The sequence below is a fragment of the Halichoerus grypus genome, chromosome 14 (assembly GCF_964656455.1).
Source record: "Halichoerus grypus chromosome 14, mHalGry1.hap1.1, whole genome shotgun sequence".
Lineage (NCBI taxonomy): Eukaryota > Metazoa > Chordata > Mammalia > Carnivora > Phocidae > Halichoerus > Halichoerus grypus.
In genome coordinates, this window is record NC_135725.1 from 44,615,282 (window position 1) to 44,635,309 (window position 20,028).

The following is a 20,028-nucleotide window of genomic DNA, read 5'->3' on the forward strand; positions in this document are numbered from 1 at the left end:
TGCTATATTATCATTTCTCAAACTTGTCTCATCACTTCACTGTTCAATATGGATTAGATTTGGCTTTTTAAAAAAACCCTGCTGAAATTAGTATGGCATTGGCTTTATAGATGAAGATATGGATAATTTATATCTTCATGATATTTTATCCTCCTATCTATTAACTTAGCATATATGTCCTGCTAGTTAAAATAATGTTATATCTTTTATTAAAGTTTCTTAATTTTTCCCATAATGATTTTGAATATCTTGTTAGTTTTATGCCAAGGTTCTTTGTAACTTGTAATATTATTATAAAACTATGTTCTTAAAATTTTATTGTTTGATGGTAAATAGGACCACAGTTGATATTTTGGCTATACTGACCTTAGATCTAGCAATCCTGTTAAACTCTGTTAGTTTTTTGTTTCTATATATTGCTTAGATTTTCTATAAGGATAAGCATGATGACTGAAAATAAGGACAGTTTTGTATCTTCCTTTTCAGTCTTTAGTTTTGTAGTTCATTTTCATTTCATTGGTTAGGGCCACCAGCCATATTGGCCTCCTTTATTATTTTAATGGGAATGCTTTTAACATTTTCGCATTAAGTAGTTGTTTTCTGAGCATTTGTTAGGTTAAAATGTTTCATATCACTATTTGTCACGATGAAATCCTCTATAACTTTACTAATATTTCATCTGCTTGATCAATCAGTTTTTGGTTAAGGTCTGATAATATTTTCCCTTATGATGATGGATTTATTGATTTCTTTTTCTAAGACTCTTTTCCTCTATATTCAGAATTTGCTTTGTGGTTTTTTGTTTGTTTTTAACTGTAAATTCAGAATTTTTTATCTTCATGATGTTCAGAGGTTCAGAATTTTTTATCTTCATGATAGACTGTTCTTTTTACTACTAAGTAGTGACTCTCATTATCCTGATAGTTGTTTTCCTTAAACTCTATACTGTCTGATATTTATATAGCTATACCAGCTTTTCAGTTTTCAGTTAATAAGATATAATTTTCAATACTCTACTTTCACCATTTAGTGTCCCTATGTGTCTCATTTCTAGACACCATATTGTATTATTTTACTGTTGTTTTTAAATCAAATAGGAGAATCTTCTATTCTTAAAGTGGTGAAATTAGTTGGGTTACATTTGTGAATACTAACATTTTGATTTATTTTTTCCATCTTATTTTGTACTTCCTATTTTTTATGCATTTTCTTTCTTATCTGTTATTGTGTTGATCAACTTTTCCTTACCCATCTTTGCCTGCTAATTGTTTTTCAGCAATATGTTCTACTTCAACCTTTCAGTAGTTTCTCTTTCATTTTAGGCATGCATACCTCTTCAAAGAAAATCTAATTTAGTAAATACCATGCCCTCTTCTTAAAAAAGCCTTAGAGTGCCTTAGTTTTAGCCTCATCACTGTTTAGTTTTTTTAGTTGTACTTTGTTTTTAAACTTCCCAAATTGGACACAATTCTTGCTGTTGCTGTACACAACGATGTGAACAGCTGTAAATTTATTTAATCTTTTGAAGATTTGTGTGTTTCTTCAATATGAGGATTCCATAATTTTTTCAATTCTGGGGAAATATCAGCCATTATGTGTTCAAATATTGTCTTCCTCATTCTATTCTCTTATTCTAGGGTTCCTACTAGATGTGTGTTCATATGTCTTATTTATCTTTCACATATTTTAACCTAATTTGCATATTTTCCTTATTTTTATTTCACTGTACTACAGTAAGCTGAATGTTTTGTGCATTTGCTTTTAGGTTTATCTTTTTTTTAAAAAAAGATTTGTTTATTTGGCAGAGAGAGAGACAGCAAGAGAGGGAACACAAGCAGGGGTAGTGGGAGAGGGAGAAGCAGGCTTCCCACCGAGCAGGGAGCCTGATGCAGGACTCGATCCCAGGGTCCTGGGATCATGACCTGAGCTGAAGGCAGACGCTTAATGGCTGAGCCACCCAGGTGCCCCTAGGTTTATCTTTTTTAATATCAGAGTTGTCTATAGATTTCTCTTTAATAATTTTTTGTTACATCCTATATGTTTTGATATGCGATTTTTTAAAAAATTGTATTTATTTATTTGAGAGAGAGCACGCCCAAGTGGGGGCGGGTGGCAGAGGGAGAGAGAAAAGCAGATTCCCCACTGGGCAGGGAGCCTAACATGTGGCTTGATCCCAGGACCCTGAGATCATGACCTGAGCCGAAGGCAGATGCTTAACGGACTGAGTCCAAGTGCCCCGATATGTGATGTTTTTTTATTATCATTTGATTCTAAGTATTCTCTGATTTTCATTACTTCTTATTTAGAAGTTTATAAATTTCCAAATATATTTATCTTTTTGTTAGTGTTCTAGTACAAGGTCAGTTATGTCTGTTATCTAGTTGTTGGTGCAGTGTTCTATATATGTCCTTTAGATTAATATTATTTTATAATTGGTATTGTTTCTATATTTATACCCTTGTTTTATTTTTGTCTATCAATTCGTTCATTCAGGGAAGAATCTCCTATCATGATGAAAAATTTGTAATTTCCTTTTTCAAATTTTGTTCAGTGTTTTCTTTTTATATTTTGGGCCATATTATTAAATGCGTACAAGTTTAAAATTGTATCTTAAGACTTGTCTAAGTATTCTCTACCCTCTTTACCACTAGTAATAATTTTATCTTGAAGTCTACTTTATTTCCCATTAAAATAGCTATCTATGATTTCTTTTAGTAGTATTTTCCTGTTAAACTTTTACATCCTTTAACTTTCAACATTTTGTTTCCTTATGTGTTAAATGTGTCTCTTATATATAATTTTGTTTTTGCTTTTTTATTTTATCTAGTCTGATCAACTTTTTTTTAGCTATTAGTCTCTTTATATTATTATTATTGTCATTTTCATTCATTTATATTTTATAATTTCTCTTTTCCTATTACTTTATATTCTTTTTCTCATGCTTTATCTTCTTATTTGCTTCATTCTGTGTCTTCCTTCAAGATTTTTTATTTTTAACTAATCTTTACACCCAACATGGGCCTCAAACTCACAATCCTGAGATGAAGAGTTGCACTCTCCACCAACTGAGCCAGCCAGGTGCCCCAAACTGTAGCTTCCTTCAACAGTTTGGAACTTAAAGTTTCTCTTCATTTTGTAGTTATCTTGAAAATTGTAACATGCATATTTCAGTTCCCAGTGTTGAGAGTTACTAAATATCTTTAATCACCTCACAAACAAGGCCATTTGAAATGAATTACCCCCAAGCATCCTCTTCGAAATTGTTTTCTGTTTTTGTCCTCAGTCCTAGTCTATCTTGATTTTATTTTTACTCCATGAATTAATTATTATTGGCATTGTATATACTGCAGTCAGTGTTTGTTTCAGCATGCTCATGTACCATTTTTTCTCCCTCTTTCTTCCTTCATCTCAAACCTTAATTCTGGAATCATTTTCATTCTCCATGAAATAGTTTAGAATTTCATGTATTGAATAGGTATAGGAAATAAATACTTTCCTTACGAGTTTGCCTGCAAAGGTTTATGATACACCCCAATTCCTAAAAAGTAGTTTTCCTTGATAGAGAGTTGTGGGTCAACTGTTATTTTCTCTTTGTACTCTCCAAAATATACTACAATGTATAATCTCCCATTATAACTATTGAGAATACAGCTGCCATTTTAATTGACCTCTTTTCTTTCCACTTTTGTTTTCTCTTTGTCATTGTTGCTTTGTAGTCCCTCTGTGATGTATCTAGGTATAGATTTCATTTTTATTCATTCTTTGTGAAGTTTTTTTTGTACTTTCTGTATTTGAGGATCATTGTCTTTCATTAGTTCTGGAAAATTTCCAGCCAATATATCATCAAAACTTACCTCTTCCCCTGATATCCTTTAAGAACTGTGAGTATATAGGTCAGAACTTTTCACTTTATTCTCCATGTTTCTTTACCATGTTTTTCTTTCTTTTTGCAGCATTTGATTTAATATACATTTATCTCTATTTCAGTTCATTAATTCTGCTCTTTTATCTATAGTCTGAGTTGTAACTTTAAATAGTTATTCACTTTATCTCCAGAAGTCCTATTTGGTTATTTTTCATATATGCTTGTTCAATTCTGAAATGTCTTGTTACTTAATACCTCCAAGAATTTTAGTTAAAAGAATACTTTTAAATATATTAAACATGCCTATTATACTTTGTACCTGAAAATTCTAATATATGCAGCTCATCTAGCTCAAATTCTATATATGTTGCTTCTGCTGACTCTCATCCATGGTAGCCTATTTCCTCATGGGTTCGGTGATTTTTTTTTTCCCCATTGTGAGTTAATTTTCTTTTAAATTTTTCTGTGGTAAATTTTTGAAGCCTAGGTTTAAAGTGTGTTCCTCCATAGTGGTTTTATGTTTGCTTCTACTAGGCATCTAGGAGCATTACTAACCCAGGATTTTTTTGGGTTAATTTTGTAACCACATAGATTCTTATTAATCCAGCTTCCAAACCAATATGAGTAAAAACTATGGTCTTCTTTTTCTTTTTCCCAATCTTCCAGAGCCAGGGCTGAGTTTTGAACATATCCCACCCACTTCTCAGAAGTCAGAGTTTTTTCCTGGTTCATCTGTTGAGCAAGTAGCCGTCTGGGGACCCTGGACTTATGTGAGATTCTCCAGTTCTCCAGTTTATTTTCCTTGGGCCTATAGTTTAGCCTTCTGTTACCAGAATGAACAGCTCAAATAAACAACAACAACAACAACAACAACAACAACACACACACACACACACAGAACCTCAGGCTACTAGCAGATACCTCCACAGTAAATACCAGCTTCAAAACTCACTTCCCCCCCTTTTTTTATTATGTTATGTTAATCACCATACATTACATCATTAGGTTTTGATGTAGTGTTCCATGATTCATTGTTTGCGTATAGCACCCAGTGCTCCGTGCAGTACGTACCCTCTTTAATACCCATCACCAGGCTAACCCATCCCCCCACCCCCCTCCCCTCTAGAACCCTCAGTTTGTTTCTCAGAGTCTATAGTCTCTCATGGTTTGTCTCCCATTCCGATTTCCCCCCTTCATTTTTCCCTTCCTACTATCTTCTTTTTTTTTTTTTTTTTAACATATAACGTATTATTTGTTTCAGAGGTACAGGTCTGTGATTCATCAGTCTTACACAATTCACAGTGCTCACCATAGCACATACCCTCCCCAGTGTCCATCACCCAACCACCCCATCCCTCCCACCCCCCACTCTAGCAACCCTCAGTTTGTTTCCTGAGATTAAGAATTCCTCATATCAGTGAGATTAAATGATACATGTCTTTCTCTGATAGACTTATTTCACTCAGCATAATACCCTCCAGTTCCAACCACGTCGTTGCAAATGGCGAGATTTCATTCCTTTTGATGGCTGCATAATATTCCATGGTTTATATATACCACATTTTCTTTATCCATTCATCTGTTGATGGGCATCTTGGCTCTTTCCATAGTTTGGCTATTGTGGACATTGCTGCTATAAACATTGGGGTGCACATACCCCTTCGATCACTACATTTGTATCTTTGGGGTAAATACCCAGTAGTGCAATTGCTAGGTTTTACAGTAGCTCTATTTTCAACTTTTTGAGGAACCTCCATACTGTTTTCCAGAGTGGCTGCACCAGCTTGCATTCCCACCAACAGTGTAGGAGGGTTCCTCTTTCTCCGCATCCCCGCCAACATCTGTCGTTTCCTGACTTGTTAATTTTAGCCATTCTGAGTGGTGTGAGGTGGTATCTCATTGAGGTTTTGATTTGGATTTCTCTGATGCCGAGCGATGTTGAACACTTTCTCATGTGTCTGTTGGCCATTTGGATGTCTTCTTTGGAAAAATGTCAGTTCATGTCTTCTGCCCATTTCTTGATTGGACCATTGTTCTTTGGGTGTTGAGTTTGATAAGTTATTTATAGATTTTGGATACTAGCGCTTTTGATCTGTCATTTTCAAATATCTTCTCCCATTCTGTCGGTTGTTTTTTGGTTTTGTTGACTGTTTCTTTTCGTGTGCAAAAGCTTTTTATCTTGATGAAGTCCCAATAGTTCATCTTTGCCCTTGCTTCCCTTGACTTTGGCGATGTTTCTAGGAAGAAGTTGCTGTGGCTGAGGTCGAAGAGGTTGCTGCCTGTGTTCTCCTTTAGGATTTTGATGGATTCCTGTCTCACATTTAGGTCTTTCATCCATTTTGAGTCTATTTTTGCATGTGGTGTAAGGAAATGGTCCAGTTTCATTCTTCTGCATGTGGCTGTCCAATTTTCCCAACACCATCTGTTGAACAGACTGTCTTTTTTCCATTGGATAGTCTCTCCTGCTTTGTTGAAGATTAGTTGACCATAGAGCTGAGGGTCCATTTCTGGGCTCTCTATTCTGTTCCATTGACGTATGTGTCTATTTTTGTGACAGTACCGTACTGTCTTGATGATTACAGCTTTGTAATAGAGCTTGAAGTCTGGAATTGTGATGCCACCAGCTTTGCTTTTCTTTTTCAACATTCCTCTGGCTATTCGGGGTCTTTTCTGGTTCCATACAAATTTTAGGATTATTTGTTCCATTTCATTTCTTATAGAACTCTGCTTGGGGAAACTCCGTTTGTTGAGTGCCACTGAGGGCATATTTTGCTAAACTGCTGCTCCAGGTATTTTTGTTTGGAAAATCTATCACAGTAGGGCACAGCTGTTTATTGGATGAGCAGAAAAGAAAAATATGCTTGTGGCAACCAGAAAGTTTTAAGGTCTTTCAAGTTGTATAAAATGGACCTGCAGAAACATTTAAGTGTTCTCAGGATGCAAAGTTGGTGCTGCAATGTGATATCAAACCAGTTGCAAAAAGGGTACAGCAGCCATCTCTTGAGGTCAAACCTGGTACCAAATATGCAAGAAAGCTTCAGGATACATAGCTTGTTGGCCTTGTCCCATATCGTTGCATAATCTGATCATGTGTGAATTTCACAAAAGATTCATATTCTGCTAGTTTGGTATCGAGGATTTGCTCATACTCTTCCCGAATTTTATCTTCATGGTCTTTTAAGAGACGCTCACATATTATTCCAACTTCTCAGAGGGTAAAGGTGGGCTGGTCCTTCTTTATCCAGGAGGAACCTGGAGAAGTAGATGCTGTGAGTGTTGAGGAATGAGGCTGACTTTCCAAAGTACAAGCTTCACTCTGATTAAGAACAACTTCTAAATGTCTCCACCTTTGATAACGACTGTATTCTTGTTTTATGTTCAGAAAAATTTGTTCGGTGTTGGAAGGCGCCGCTTGCTGCCGGGCGGGGCGGGCTGCTGCAGAGTTGGCGGTGGGGTCTGCGTCTGGAGAAGCAGTGGAGGCTTGGCGTCTGGGGGCCTGAGGCCCAGAGTGGGGCTGGGCAGAGGGGCGCAGCGCCGCGGCTTCCGGGAACCAGGGCTCAGCAGAGCCGCCTCGAACTCCATGGGCCGCTTCGACGTCGCCCTGCACACCATGCTGCTGAGGGGCCAGGGACCGGGAGCTGACGCGGAGGTAACTGCGGCCCAACCTCCAGCTCCGACGCGGAGCTCGCAAGCCTAGCCCTCACTTACTCCTCTTAGTTGTGCTTTCTGAAGTATTTGGTTTCTGGGAAATTCTCTTTTTTTTAGGCCAGTCAGCCAAACAATGAAAAAAACTTTTTTTTCACTTGTATTTGTCTAGTATTTTCAGGTTTGCTGTACTAGGACGATTTCTCTGAGCATCATGTCCACCAAATTATTGGGAAGGGAAACCTCTACTCTCATAAATAGAATTGCTAAACACCACTTGATTTTTTGTGCACATGGACTCATGGTTACCAATATATATATCCGTTATTGTATTGAATCAAATACAGTGAGGCACCCAACACTTAGTAGGTGCACAGTAAATGACAGCTGAATAAATGATAGTCACAAGGTTGATATATTTACATAAAGCTACTTTCCCTATATTACATTGTCCCATATTTCTATGATTTTTGGTGCTCATATTATTTTTTTGTCTCCCTCTCAGTCATCAAGCTTCCTTTCTTGTGCCTACCTAAAGGAACACCTCACTTCCTGACTCTAACATTTACCAACTTTTCCCCTAGAATGTGTTTAAAATCGCCTTCTATTCTACTTGTAAAAGTAACATATTTTGAAAAGAAGAAAATAGGTAGCACTTGAAATCCCATCTCCCAGATATAATCACTATTCAGACTCTAACAATTCCCTCTTGCCTTTTTGTCTGTGTGTGTCCCATCTATCTGAGATTGCCCTCATGCGCCAGTAAAAGGGAAGAGAGAGCACTTTACCCAGCAGGCTGAAGAGATTCCTCAGAGCTCCTGTCAGCTGACAAAGGGCATGGAGCAGATGGAGCTTTTCCCTTTCTGAAACTATGGTTCTTCCCAGAAAGCAATGCTGATATAAGAATGACTCAGTTAAACAACTGCATTGTTTATTATTGTCATAGAATTTATCAGTGACAAAAAATAAATAAAATTCAGTCAGGAGCAGACTCATGCTGTCAGACTTTAAAGTATATTTTATATTTAATTCAAGCTCTCGAGCTTCATTACATCTTTCTTTGTAGTGTACATAAACTTCTCAGATCTTCCCATACAGTAGGCTATCTAGGACATAAGGGGCCATCCCTCTAATTATTTCCTCATTTGCTTATAGATTTTCTCATTTTAATACTATGACCATAAATGGGTATAAAGTGCATGTATTATCACATTTCTACTGTTGGACCCTGGATACAGTTGAGAGTTTACTATACTGACAATCTTATATCCTACTTTTTCATTAAATAACATAGGACATAAGACTATTACCATATAATTATTTTAATAAATGTACAGCATTCTGTCATATTGCTGTTCTGTGATTTATTTTCCAGTATTTTTCTGTTGAATTTTCCCCAATATTTTACTGTTGCAAATACCTCATTATGAACATCTTCATGCATAAAGCTTTTTCTACATTTCCGATCTTTTTAAAGTACATAAATCTGTTCCTATAAACTACTCATTTGCTGCTTCTAAACTGCCCTGGAGTAAGAAATTTGATAAATAAGGTTGTTAGAAGTAAAGCTAAGTTAAAAGTCAATAGGCTCTGAAGAAAGATTAAATTCATGGATTAAATTCAAGTCAGTTTGTGACTTCTTTTTTGCTTTCCTCTTAGCTTTTTTAATTTAAATTAAATTTAGTTTCAGGGGTAGGATTTAGTGATTCATCAGTTGCATATAACACCCAGTGCTCATTACATCAAGTGCCCATCACCCAATTACTCCATCCCCCCACCTACTTCCCCTCCAGCAACACTCAGTTTGTTTTCTGTAGTTAAGAGTCTCTTATGGTTTGCCTCCCTCTCTGTTTTTATCTTACTTTATTTTTCCTTCCCTTCCCCTATGTTCATGTTTTGTTTCTTAAATTCCACATACAAGTGAAATCATGTGGTATTTGTTTATCTTTGACTGACTTATTTTGCTTAGCATAATACCCTCTAGTTCCATCCATGTCATTGCAATGGCAAGATTTCATTCTTTTTGATTGCTGAGTAATATTCCATTGCGTGATTTGTGTGTGTGTGTGTGTGTGTATACACCCCACATTTTTTTTATCTATTCATCTGTTGATGGACATCTGGGCTCTTTCCATATTTTGGCTATGGTGGACATTGCTTCCATAAACATTGGGGTGCATGTGCCCCTTCGAATCACTATTTTTGTATCCTTTGGATAAATCCCTAGTAGTGCAATTGCTGGGTCATAGGGTAGTTCTGTTTTTAACTTTTTAAAGAACCTTCATATTGTTTTCCAGAGTGGCTGCACCAATCTGCATTCCCACCAACAGTGTAAGAGGGTTCCCCTTTCTCCACATCCTTGCTGACATCTGTTGTTTCCTGAGTTGTTCATTTTAGCCATTCTGACCAGTGTGAGGTAGTATCTCATTGTAATTTTGATTTGTATTTCCCTGATGATGAGTGATGTTGAGCATTTTTTCATGTGTCTATTGGCCATTTGTATGTCTTCTTTGGAGAAATGTCTGTTCATGTCTTCTGCCCATTTCTTGGCTGATTTTTTGTTTTTTGGGTGTTGAGTTTGATAAGTTCTTTATAGATTTTATATATTCATCCTGCCCGTCAGGACTTCGTGAAATTTTGATGTCAGAAAAGCCTATTGTGTCCCATCTCCTCCACCCCTACTCCTCAGCCCCCAACCCTACTTCCACACTGGTCCACGTGTTGAGTGTGGTTTAATAAATGCCTTCCCCCGAAATGAGGCACCAATTGCTATAGACCTGTGTGAAAAGCAAAAGACATTTCATAGCTCAAATTGTTAATGTGGTTTGGAAGAGGCATAGGCATAAAGTAAAACCTCATTCGTGAAGATCCCATTGAGTCATTATTTATGTATCATTATGCTAGGCAAAAACTTACTTTGTCCTAACAGGCATCTCCATAATGGAAATAAATAATGTAAGCCTTTTTAAAGCTTAATGTTTACAAAAAGTATATATTTATCCATTAGATGTATCTTTGATAAAAACCTTCTACTGGGCAATTCCTTGTTAGCACAGTATGAATTATTCTTTGTATTTGAAAGCAATAAAATCACATTTTTCTAAAATATTAAAAAATGCTAAACTATGACCCCTTCAGATGATCCTCAATTATTCTAATTACTGAGTTTCTATAGTATTTACTCAGTAAAAATGTTGCTTTGCTCAGAAACATTTTTAATAATGCTAAGAATAATTAATGCAGAAAAGAAAAAAAATGAGTTTGGCTCCTGGCCAGTTAAAATTAAATATGATCATTTATGGAATAATTATTATTTTGCACAGTTTAGCTAAAATCCCTAGATACTTAGCATACTTTATTCTTGCCTAAGGTATATATTAAAATATCTATTTGTGAACTGAAGGCATATGTTTTGGTTATGTTTATGTCTGATTGATCTTCTTTTTCTCTCTATAATTATTTGCTACACCAGATAGGTGGGTATTGATTTCATAGTAAAATTTATGTTTTAAGAATAAAGGTTTGTGTTTGGTAGGCACACAGCTAATGTTTTCTTTAGTTGTACCTGCCTTTTATAAAGAGAGTGGTAGTGAGGTCAAAGTAGCAGCAGAGAGTTAAAGAGAGCATATTTTCTTTTTTTGTAGTTGACATGCAAAATTATCTTAATTTCAGGGGTACAACATAGTGATTTGACACTTATATACATTGGGAAGTGATCGCCACTATAAATCTAACTACCACCTGTCTCCATACAAAGTTGTTACAATATTATTGTCTCTATTCCCTGTGCTGCATGTTGCATTCCCATGACTCATTTATTTTATAACTAGAAGTTTGTACCTTTGAATCCCCTTCCCCTATTTGCCCATTCTCCCACCTCACTCCCCTGTGGCTACAACCAATTTGTTGTCTGTGTTTATGAGTCTCTTTCTGTTTTGTTTGTTCATATTTTTTAGATTCCACAAATAAATGAAATTATATGGTATTTATCTTTCTCTGTGTGGCTTATTTCACTTAGCATAGCACCCTCTAGTCCAGAAATTGTAATTTTTGAGGTAACTTTATGTTTAATAGTGTTTCTGATCGTGAAAAGATATTCATACCCTTCACCCTCGTAGCCCGTCTCTACCAAATCCACTTCCCCTCCTGCCCTTCTTCTCCTGGCCTTGCTGTTCTTCTGGTCACCCAGGTTGGAAATGACAGTTCTTTTCTGCCACCCCCCCCCCCATTCAGTCTGGCTTCAGTTCTTATAGCTGCTTCAGTTCATCATCCTCATGCTTTCTACCAGCTAAGGGTCTTCTCCATCTTTCCTAGATGGTTGCAATCATATCCTGGTTAGTCTTTGGTTTTAAGAGCCTCCCATCTCTTTCTGAACATTTTTTTTCTGTTCTTTCTTATAAGGATTCTAACCATGTCTTTCCCCTACTCGTTAATCTTCACCTGCCTTAGCATAGCCTGTGAGGCTCTCCTCATTCAGCCTTCACCTGTCTTTCCAGACCTATCTCCTCCTGCTTGGTTTATCCATAGGGCCAATTTATCTACCAGGTATGATAGCACAGTACCTAGGGCCCAAAATGCTCTTTGGGGTTCATGACAATATTATAATTTTAATGAATTATAAAATTAGAAGAAAAAATGAATATAATGGTAATAATAATCATGAATTCAGACTGAATATATTTAGCTTTATACCAACACAGCTGTAAAATATAATTTTTAATATGGTTTCTAATGGAGGAATGGGTCCACAAGTGCAAAAGTGCCTAAGGCCATGAAAACAATAATGCATCCCTGTTTGCATACATTAAATTCTGGCCCCATTAGATTTCTCATGTTCCTCACACACCATTCATGCTTTCTTGTTTTCATCACTGTTATTCTCTGTACCTAGAAGTCATAGACTTAACCCATCCAGTTTTTCCTAAGAAAACTGTACCCAAACTTAAAAGCACAAATAGCTATTTTTCCCTCATCTTCCCTACCTTCCATCTATTTTATATCTATCCTAAATCACGTATTTTACATTGTCATCCATTTTTTAACTCAGCAATGATTTACTGAACACCTACTATGTATCAGGCTTTATACAGGGGGAGTCTAAGAGGAATAAAACACCCAATTCTCAATGGGTTCTCATCTCAATGGTATGCCTAAAATGCTCTTTAGGTTTCTCTGCTGCCTATTAAAAACTTAGCTTGAAAGTGTCTTTTGAAACCTTCCCTAACACCCCAGGCAACAATGATCACTCTATCTCCTCCATTCCATTGGATGTTTAGATGGCATGTATTATATCATATAATATATTATAATTGTTTCAGAATGAGACAGTAAAAGGTATGGTTGGTAATTTCTTGAGGATACTATGTCTTCCTTCATTTTTGAGTCACAGAGCCTGGCCTATAGAAGGGTTTCAAGGCATGTTTATTAATTAAGTCACTGAAAGAATAATGAAGTCAGTTTTTTGGAACTCAGAACATATTTTTCCATTTTACCATAGAAACACTGTACAAGGAGTTAACTCTTCTAGTCCAGCTTGCAAATGACTAACCAATAGCACAAATGAAATAAAATCCAATAGACCTGTTCCACCTAAAAGCCATGGGTTGGGTAATAATGTTTCTATGCAGAAGTTATTCAAAATATGAGTGGAGTATATAACAAATCCTTCTTTCTTGGAGAGAGGATATTGGCTTTGGCTGGCTGGTGGAAGTGGGAGAAAAGTCTTCCAGACCTTAAGATCTGATGATGGTACCTGTATGGCTTGGATTCCAAACTCTAAAAAGGTTGGCTATAGGCATATGGATATAAAAGGACCAGAAAAATAGAGCCTTGAAGGAAATGGTGCGACTAGAAACTCATTTATTTAAAAAAAAAAAAATCCTATCCCCAACCCTCACTACCACTCCTGACCAAGGCAAAGGCCAAGTCCTCTTAGCCTGCCTGAATCTGTGTTCTCATGTAAAGGCAAATTCTACTCTTTCTATTCTCATATCTCTCTCAGGAAATAGATGTAGAGTTGGGATTGAATAGTTCCATTGTTTATTTCTCTGTTTCCCTTAAGATTCAATCATTGGCTTTAAACAGCAAGTGTTTGCCTCCTTACTAGGCTACTTCCTTGGTCTCAGCCTAACAAACTACCCTTAGTATTCATAGCACGTTTGTGTGCAAATCTTAACAATCCTTCTGTGCTTACAGATCCTGTCTATTTTTTATATTCATCCTTGATTATCAATCCTTCCTTCGATCTTTCTAAAGGGCCTTTTGGTATTTAAATTCACCACTGCCTCTCATGCCAGTATGTCCTGGTTGGCATCATCATCAGAAAGCTGCCATTCATGACATCCATACTAGTTGCCAGTGCTTTGCAAAGTGTTTCAAATGTATCATCTCATTTAATTTCACATCAAAGCACAAAAAAATTGTCAGCTTCCAGGACAAATCTCAGTTTCCCCCCCAAGCCTTCTCTAATCCCTCATCTGCTTTATGTATGTATGTATCTATCTATCTATCTATTTATTTTTCTTGAAATATAATTGGCATACAATATTATATTAGTTCCAGGTGTATAACATGATTCATTATTTGTATATATTGTGAAATAATCACCACAATAAGTCTGGTTATCCATCACCACACAGTTACAATTTTTTTCCTTGCGATGAGAACTTCTAAGACTCTCTTAGCAACTTTCAAATATACAGTACAGTATTATTAATTCTAGTCGCCAGGCTGTACATTATATCTCTAGGACTTATTTATTTTGTAACTGGGGATCTGTACCTTTTGACCTCCCATCTGCTTTACATTCATCTACAGCACTTACAGTATTCCACATTGTCTTTGTAATGTCTTCCAGATCTTAACACTTAATATGGTCTAGATCTCAAACTCTAGAAAAGTTGGTAATGGGCACATATGAATATAAGGACCAGAACGAACTCCAGGGCTTTCAAAGGAGTAGCTGATGGAGACCAGAGCCTCTTGTTGGTTTACACATGCATTTTTCTTCATGCCAAGGGCAAATACTGTCATCCTAAATGAAACTTTCTAGAGATAGTGATATCTCCATGGAGTTCAGAATGACAGTTGGAAGCTGACTGGGAGAAATGAGGAGAAAGGGCCCCTTGGGGCAAAGAACAATGTGAGGAAAGATCTGGAAGCCAGAGAGATCATGGCATACTTGAGGAAGTGCCCTCACCTGACAGGAACATAGAATCCAAAGGGGAAAACAGAGATGAATAGTGTCCTGGCACATATAGGTGCTCAGTAAATATGAATATATGAACATATGAACAAGACTGAAGAGAGATGTACCATCAAATCCATCTTCCCTAAAATCTAGAGAGGAGTTATTGTAAGAGGGATCAGTAGAGCCATATGCATATCAGATGTCATCTGCGGACTGGAAAGATAATACAGAATGTTTCAAACATATATGCATACTTTTTTGTCAAACAGTATTATGATTAGTTCATAAAACACAAGTTCAAATAAAAGGATTACTGAACTCATGTAGCCTTTTGTCATAAATTGTAGGCAATAGATGTTAAAATTACATGTATTCTCATGCAAGTGGCTGGGAATATAGTTTGTATTAAATTCTAATTAAAAGGCTGAAATTTACTAATTTCCTTCTATACCTAGTTTGTTGAGAGTCTTTATGATGAAGAGGTGTTGAATTTTGTCAAGTGCCTTTTCTGCATCTATTGTGATAATTGTGTGGTTTTTATCCTTCTGTCTGTTAATGTGGTATATCACATCAATTGATTTTTGTATGTTGATGAAAGTCACTAATCTGGAATACACACTCATGTCTAATACTCTCTTCCTCTGGGGCATTTTCCTATTCTCCAACCAGACACCATTTATCAATTTTGTTTAACTCTGTGTTAGTGTACCACATCCTTTCTTGTACCTCCTCACCAGACTGGACAAAGCTTTCTCACACTGGACTTGTCAGCACCAGCTCTATCTTCCTTGATGTCTTTTTTGTAACCCCAGGCCATTTTTCTGCTTTTCTCTCAGGAGAACTACTTAGAAATAACCATTGCCCACTCTTTCTACTGTCTACTTCTCTGTACTCTCTGATATCAAATCTTCCAAACATGTTCTCTATCACTATTTCCATTTTCACTCATCTCTTTCTCTCTTAATCTCATTTTAGTTAGGCTTTCAGCCTCACCATTCCACTAAAACTATCCTTGTCAAGGTCTCTTACCAGTGGTTTCCATATTGTTAAGCCCTATGGCCAGTTGCCTATTCCGTGACCTGGCAGTAGCATTTGACCTATTGACCAATAATCCTCCCTAGATTCTTTTTGCACTTAGCTTCCAGAATAACCATTCTCTTGGCTTTCCTTCTACTTCTCTGGCTGTTCTAACTTTTTTTTTTTTTCTTGTTCCTTCTCACATCCAGAGCTCAAAACTTGGATTGTTTCTTTATTTACTTGCATGCCTTTGGGATCTCAGTCAGTCTTGTGGCTTGAAATATGATTAATCCAGTGAGACTAGTAAAATTTCCTTCTGCTCTGAACCTCTCCCCTAAATTCCCAACTGGTGTATCCACCTGCTTACCTGATAGCTCCACTTGGATATCTATGAGGGATCTCTTGACCTTCTCCCCATGCCAGTTTGTGGCCACTCTATCCTTCCAGTTACTCAAGCCAAAAACCTTCAAGTCATATTTGATTCATCTTGGCCAGGCCTACAGCAAATTCTTTTGGTTCTACCTTCAAAATATATCCTAAATCTTGCCCCCTTTACCCATACTACTACCATTCTGGTCTAAGCCGATAGCACTCTGGCCAGGAGGCAATAGTCTCCTAATGGTTTTCCATGCCTCCATCCTCACCTTTGCCCCTAGAGCTTGTTCTCAAGACAGTAGTCAGAGTATAATAGAGTGATATTGTCAAAACACAAGTCAGATCATGTCACCCCTCGGCTCTCCGTTTCATTCAAAGTAAAAGCCAAAGTTGGAGCAGTGGCTATAGGGCCCTATGGAAGCCAGTCTCCTGTTTCCTCCCTGACTTTTTTCTCTTCTCTTCTTCCCCAGCTCGCTCTGCTCTGGCCCCACTGGTTTCTTTAATAGTCCCCAAATATGCCTGCCTGGTCCTTTGAACTTGCTGTTCTCTCTACTTGGACTACTTTTCCCCAGATATCCACATAGGTTGCCCCCTTGCCCAACTCAAATGCTCTTTGGTAAGTTGCCTTTTTGACTTTTTGGCCCTCTCTGATGGCTCTATTAAATCACAACTTCCTATTCTGGGTTGCAACTCTCCATCTCCTTTGCTTGTTTTATATGTCACCATTTATCACTTCTCTATCATTTATTCAGTTATCTTGTTCATTCCATAAAGGTATTATGTTTGTCCTTTTTTTTTTTCCCCACTGCTGTATATGTAGGGTCCAGGAAAGTGTCTAGTGCATAGTCGAAGCTCACTAAATATTTGTTGGTTGAATGAGTGAATTGGACGGAATACATATTTATACTCAGACCTCTAGGGTTTGACTCACTCACCTTCTGTTTCCACTCTGAATCATCCTGTCAAATACAATGTTTGAGTCACCAGGCCTCTTTTTCTTTCTGAATTTATATGACAGCAGTGTCACTATTATCCCAATATTTTTTGTCATCTTTATTTAGAGAAACAGCATCTTGCTCAAGTGTACAGTAGGACCTGTTAGAACAGCCACTCTGGTTACGGAGAAAACCGGCTTTCGTGTTTCCATATATTAATATATTTTATAAACAGAATACGTGCATCTCTTCTGGAAGGTTCTGGTAGCATACAGATGGGACTTGAGGAGGATCATGACAACTAAATTTTTATGGTATTTTATAGTTACCCAAAGACAAAGGTAGGGCAGGCATTATGATTGCCATCTCTGTGTCCCATCCAGGGAAACTCTATGAGGTTTCTGTTTGTCGAACACAGAGCTGGTCAGTGCTAAAATTAAAACAATGACTTCAGCCTGTAGAAACTATGTATTTTTAACAGAATAAAATAACAAGAACCTCCTTAGATGGCAGCATACACACACACAAAGGTTTACTTACCTAGAGAGCACCTTATTCTTTTTGTCATGAATTCACTGTTCTGTATTTTAGCATAAAATAAAATTTCTTCTGTAGCATCAGGGTAATATTCATGGTAGAGAAATTGGAAAATACAGAAATATGAAAAAATTAAAGTAACCTCTACCTCCATCAGTAAAAGGTAATAGCCATAAACATTTTGGTGAATTTTGTCTTATTTCTATGTATTTATCATATGATTTACTTAAATAAAATTAGGATCATGCTACGAGTCTACATTTTTATGGGGCTTTTCCAGAGAATTGAAAGATACCTTATTTACTGATTCATTCATTCAATAAATTGGGTACCCGCTATATGCCAGGGAGTTTTCTAGACACTGGGTTTGTTTCATGAATAAAAAGACTTATTCTCTTCCCTCTGAAATCTAACAAAATTGTGAGGTGAGACGGACAGCAAACAAAGAGAGAAAGCATTGCAAAATGTGAGCTGCTATGAAGAAAATGAATAAGGAATGATGAGAGAGGAAAAACAGCCCTTGAAAATATTATGAGAAAGGATGATGAGAGAGAGAAGCCATCAATCCCTAAAGGTTGGGAAGTAGCCAGTTATGGGATATGCTAGGGAAATAGCATTCCCAAAAGAGGGAACTGCACAAGAGATTGAGAAAAGTCTGTATGGCCCTGGATGGCCATTGAGAGGAAGAGTGGTGTGTCATGGGGCACCTGGGGGGCTCAGTTGGTTAAGCGTCTGCCTTCGGCTCAGGTCATGATCCCAGGGTCCCAGGATCGAGCCCCGCATCGGGCTCCCTGCTCAGTGGGAAGCCTGCTTCTCCCTCTCCTCCCTGCTCCTGCTCTCTCTTGCTATCTCCATTTCTCTCTCTCTCTCTCCAATAAATAAAGAAAATCATTTAAAAAAAAAAAAAGAGTGGTGTACCATGCTGTAGGGATTTGACTTTATTCTAAAAATTGTGAGAAGTCCTTGAAATCTGTTAAGAATGGAAATGACATGCCCCAGTGAATGCTTTTAAAACTGTACTTGACTGTGATGGGCAGAAGTGAGAAGACCCGTTCACGGCACTAATGGCTTGGAATAGGCTGATGGCAAGGCTGATGGAGAGAGGTGGACAGACCTGACAACTATCTCACAGGTGGAGAGGACAAGACTTGCTGAAGGGATGGATGGGGAGGGCGAGAGTGAGAGAAAGGAAGGAAACAAGGATGACTTCTACATTTCTGGCATGAGCAACTGGGTGTCTGGTGGGCTGGCGATGCCATTTACTGAACTGGGGAAGTCTGGGAGAAAAACATGTTGGCAGGAGAAGGAGCGTGAGAAGGGGGTGTAAGATGAATCAGGAGTGTGGTTTGAAACCTGTTAAATTTGAGATATTTGGAAGACATCCAGGCAGAGATGTTGGAGAGGTAGTTCGATGGTAGCAGTTGAAAATAGAAGTAGAAAGGGAGGAAACTGACATTTCTTGAGCATTTGTAAGACTTAGATACTGCGTGTATGTGGTTTAACATTCCCCAGGCATAAGTAAGCCCGTTTAATAGAGAAACCAAAAATCAGAGTGACCCTAAATGTGACTAGTGGGACTACAAGGCCAAGACTTGAATCCTCCTTTGCCTGGCTCCAAAATCCAGTTTCCACCCACCAAGACTGACAGTTGTTCCCATTTGATTAACATTTAACTGAGCTAGACGTGGCTAGATGGACAATCAATTAACCATGCTTTAGGAGCATTTAAGAATATAGCAGTACACTTCCTCATTTAATACAGCAAATTAGGGGCGCCTGAGTGGCTCAGTGGGTTAAGCATCTGCTTTTGGCTCAGGTCATGATCCCAGGGTCCCGGGATCAAGTTCCGCATCGGGCTCCCTGCTCAGCAGGAAGCCTGCTTCTCTTTCTCCTGTTCCCCCTGCTTGTGCTCTCTCTCTCTGTCAAATAAATAAATAAGATCTTAATACAGCAAATTATAAAATGTCTGCCTGTGCATGATCGAGAACTAGATTTGTCCTCAGACAGTCCCATCACCTCACTTCCCAGTCTTCATGAAATGTATCAACCATGTTGCCACAACACCTCAAGCACCAAATTTTCCATGGAGCATATTTTTAAATAAATGTTTTATTTTTACATAGTTTTAGATTCATGAAAACTTTGTAAAGTTAGTACAGAGTTCCCATATATACCCCACACCTAGATTCCCCTGTGGCTAACATCTTATATGACTATGGTACATTTGTCAGAAATAAGGAACCGACATTAGTCCATTATTACTCATTAAATTCTAAACGTGATTCTGGTTCACAGGGTTTCCCCTAATACCTTTCATTGGTCCAGAAGTCCATCCAAGATACTACATTATATTTAGGCATCATGTATCCTTAGGATCCTTTTGGCTCAGAGAGATTCTCAGATTTTCCTTGTTTTTCATGACCTTGATGGTGTTGAAGAGTATGAGTCAGGTATTTTGTGGAATT

General features: G+C 37.4%; 1 protein-coding gene and 1 pseudogene across 1 annotated transcript in view; one reads left to right on the forward strand and one right to left on the reverse strand.

Annotated features, from left to right (window-relative positions):
- Window positions 1–20,028, forward strand: part of ADAMTSL1 (ADAMTS like 1) — a 904,085-nt gene that overhangs the window by 293,664 nt on the left and 590,393 nt on the right. The window lies entirely within an intron of this gene.
- LOC118534178 (akirin-1 pseudogene) lies at window positions 6,902–7,477 on the reverse strand (annotated as a pseudogene).